Raw genomic sequence first — 4612 nt, forward strand, 5'->3', positions numbered from 1 at the left:
ATATATATGTATATATATGTATATAAATATATATATGCACACATATATATATATATATATATATATACATACACATATGTATATGTATATACACCTACACACACACACACATATATATATATATATATGTATGTAAATATGCATGTATACATCCATATATAGAGATAGATATAGATGATATATACATATAGACATATAGATAGAGAAATATACATACACATACACATGTGCACACACACCCTCATAGACATACATCCACACATATATAGACACGCACACATATACACACGTACATATATCAAGAGATCTGTTTTAAAATAATTTGTTTCCCTTCATCTGCAGATTATTATTTAAAAAATAAGGCTGAGGTTTAGTAATGAATAATAATTTAGAAATAGAGAGATAAATAAAAGGTTAAGATATCAATGTATATTTCAAAAAAGAAAAAAAAAACCTGGAATATACACACATATATATATATATTTGTATGGGTGTAGTTATTTCATTTAACACTGGAAAAAATATGCATTATTTCATAATTCTATCTGAAGAGGTAAAAGTGAGGAAAAAAGAAGAGGTTTGAAACTTTTAAAATAATGTTAATAGAATTTTTAAAAACATCATTTGTGTGCATGTGTGTTTATAAACACATGCATACACACATATACATACATATATATATATACCAATATATGTCTATACATACACATATGCCTATACACACACATGCATATATATATATATATATATATATATATATATATATATATATATATATATATATATATATATATATATATATATATATATATATATATATATAAAGATATACTCACATGCTTTTATTTATATATATATAAAGATATACTCACATACTTATATATATATATACGCACTAACACATGCACTAACACACACACTAACACATGCAAACACAAATGCCCATAAACTCACAGACACATTACTATCATCATTTTATGAAACTAGTTTATCATGCAGTAATCATCTCATTATTATGCTATTATGAAATTTTGACAATTTGTCATCAGGATATCAAAAGGTTGGAGCATTTCCATTAAAAAAAAAGCTTCTCACCATCTTAAGCATCAAATAGGAGGAAAACATAACCTGCAATGAAAAAAAAAAAGACAGTAATGCATAGAGTCAACTATGATGAAACACCAGTGATGATTGTTGGGACATATGGTAAGAATGAAGGAAAAGAGATTCCCTCATTAAATTGTTCTGTTTTAACAATGAATTTTTTCCAATTTTTTTTGTTTTTCTGATACATCGATCAGGTTATTGTGCAAAAGATTGAGTAGTTTATAGACAGGCATTCTGTATCTGCAGAGACAATCTCAGTGTTAGAAGTTCTCCCTATGTAGAGGATTGCAATGTTTATGTGCTTCCTCATTTCAAACAGTACTGGTATACCTTCAATAGTGGGAACCTGATAGCCAGGATTATCTACATCAATCTCATATCCTTTTCTGATCATTATCTTAAGCTGTGTAACAGTTAAATGTAACAAGTAGGTGTGGGGTCACCAAATGTAATGGTATATATTGTAAATGGTAGACTGTGGAAAGTTGAGATGTTAAAGAAATGACTTGCTGAGAGGTGGCATGTTAAAGATTTTATTTAACTGTTATGAAGTTTCACAACTGCGATGAATTCAAGTTAGTTTTGATTAGAGAATTTCATGTCACTGCTTATAGAAGACTATTACTTTGTTGTGTGGGAGAAGAAAGGTAAATCATTTTAACTGCATGAAACATCAGAAGGGAAAGAACAGAAAAAGAGAAGTTAACACTCTGAAAGTTGCAGAGAAAATACAGTATTTATCAACAAATATCTCAATACATAACTGTGCTAAAGTCAAACCAAATTATTTACAATGGAAGAGAATGAGCTTATCTAGATACAACTTTGTATCACCTAGACTGGTGGCGAATTTGGCAGATTGAACAAGCAAATTCTAAGTGCAAATTCTGAGAACAGAAAGAAACTAACGTAAAGATAGAGATTGGTTATGAATCCAGTCTCCATTTGTTACAGTTGTTCTTCAGCTGATGGCAATAACAAAGATCCTTGAAAATTCAGGTTCAAAATCAGTTTCAACATTATTCAACATTATTCAACTCACTCCAAGCATCTGCAAAGTTAAAAAGTGAACATTTAATGTTGTAGGCTAATAGATTTTGAAGACTTTTGTTCCTTCCCCTTCTATCTTCTCTATCTTCTTAGTTCTACAATATGACTATTACTTCAAAAAATTCTTATACAGCCTCTTACAGATAACAATTATTTCCTGCTCTATTGGTTGAATAACAGAACATTTGTTAGGAAGCAAAATATAAAGATCATTTAATCTGCTGCCTCTACTACCTTGCCAGCATCAGTGTGAGCAAAGGCATTGTCAAGAAGCAACATCTTTAGATGTGGAGAGGAAATTTCCAGACATTTGTTTCAGAACCATTAACAATGAGGTTAAGGAGCCAGAAACAAACAAATACATTCACACACATTATATATAGTGACTTGGTACTGTTGTAATGCCACCAGCCACATAATTCTCACTGTCCTGCTTAATTAATTGTAATGATGTCATCAATTCGATTAATGGTTTCATTATTATGAGTGGTTCAAAATGATCGTGCATTCAGCTTGTCACTGTTCTTTTTCTTCTTTTCCTTGATATCTTATTGGTCGTTGTTCAATCACAAATTAACATTTGGAGTAAAATATTTGAATCGTATCTTGAAGCCTCTTTATTCACCCAACCAACGATAAATAGAGATCATGTCTGTCTAGTAGAGAACCATACAATCACCATCCATTTTCTCACTCTATTTTTTTATATATTTCGCATTCAAACACATTCAAACACATACAAAAACTCTAATGAAAAAAAAAACAACCTTTCTACGTTGATTCAAGTATTTCTCTCCAAATTCTTTCCAACACACTTTTCTCTTAACGAAAAATTTTACCTGCCACACAAATTTTTACTTTTCTCTTTGAAATTCTATTCGCCTGGACATTTTATCTCTGATGTTCCTTACCTGACACATTTAACTGTGTTCAGTCTTATTTACGTCTATGGCCAGTTTTTAGATTATATCACAATGACCGTTACATTCAACTAAAATTACGAAACATTCACACACTAACGAAAATGTTTAAGATAAGGTCCCAGTTAGGCGGCGTTTTGGTTCTCTAATAGAGAGACTAAAATCTTCTATCTATTGACAGAAGAAAGAGGCCTCAGGATTTTAGTCGAATATTTTGCGCCGAAAGTTAATCTGTGTTTAGAATGGTGAACCACGACCAATGAAAATTCAAAGAAAAAACAGCATTGGCAAGCTGAATGTACGGTCATGTTTTAGCTACTCTTTTTTCTACTATAGGCACAAGACCAGAAATTTTGAAGAAGAGGGCAAGTCGATTGATCCAGTGCTAAGCTGATACTTATTTCATTGACTCCGAGAGAATGAAAGGCAAAGTCGACCTCGGTGGCTCACCGCTCATAATAACAGCAGTCGAACTGATGACTTTATTACAATTACTTTTGGTACAAGGCAGCAGTTTCGGGGGAGGGAGAAGTCGATTACATCGATCCCAGTGCTCAACTGGTACTTATTTTATCGACCCCGAGAGGATGAAAGGCAAAGTCGCCCTCGCTGGTAACGATTCTGCCAGCTCATCATCCGGCGCGATAACAATTCCACCAGTTCACCGCCTCCTTTCTACTAAAGGCACACGGACTGGATTTTGTGGAGAAGGGGACAGTCGATCACATCAACCCTAGTACTCAACTGATACTTATTTTATCGAACCCGAAAGGATGAAAGACAAAGTCGCCCTCGGCGGTAACGATTCTGCCTGCTCACTGCTCGGTGCGGTAACTATTCAAGCAGTTCGCCGCCTTAAAGTAAATAATAATAATAATAATAATAATAATAATAATAATAATAATAATAATAATAATGGTTTCAAATTTTTCCACAAGGGCAGCCATTTTGGGGAGGGGATAAAAATATTACATCGATTCCAGTGTTTCACTGGTACTCAGTTTATCGACTCCGAAAGGATGAAAGGCAAAGTCGACCTCGGCGGAATTTGAACTCAGAACGTGAACACAGGCGAAATACCACTAAGCATTTGGCCCGCCGTTTACCACCAGGACGAAGGTCATATTTTGGGCTACGGCAAATTAACCCCATTCTTAAAGATAAATCATCCATTATCTTCATAATTGGTCATATCTCCGATCGTCATCAAATGTCTTATTCTTGCCACACTAACAACTTCCTTTCAATACTGCTGATCTTGAGTCGATATTATAACCAACTATTAATTATTAGATTAGTGTAAACAATCAAGTGCAATGTGAGAAATTGACTCGACCAAAATAAAATATATTGAGTACTCGTTTTATCGACCGTCAACACTAAACGGATGTCTGTATATAATATATAAGTGTATAATATATAAGTATGTATATACGCACATATATATGCATACACATAAATATATAATCTATATATAAATATATATATATATTATTCTTTTATTTGTTTCAGTCATTTGACTGTGGCCATGCTGG

General features: G+C 32.7%; 1 long non-coding RNA gene across 1 annotated transcript in view; it reads right to left on the reverse strand.

Moving 5' to 3' along the window:
• Positions 1 to 1091: 1091 nt before the first annotated feature.
• The window catches only part of LOC106872428 (uncharacterized), a 58863-nt gene continuing 55342 nt past the window's right edge, over positions 1092 to 4612 (reverse strand). Inside the window, exon 4 of the long non-coding RNA XR_001409771.2 lies at positions 1092 to 1128. This is a non-coding gene — a long non-coding RNA (uncharacterized LOC106872428). The remainder of the gene's footprint in view (positions 1129 to 4612) is intronic.

The sequence above is a fragment of the Octopus bimaculoides genome, chromosome 3 (assembly GCF_001194135.2).
Source record: "Octopus bimaculoides isolate UCB-OBI-ISO-001 chromosome 3, ASM119413v2, whole genome shotgun sequence".
NCBI classification, from domain to species: Eukaryota; Metazoa; Mollusca; class Cephalopoda; order Octopoda; family Octopodidae; genus Octopus; species Octopus bimaculoides.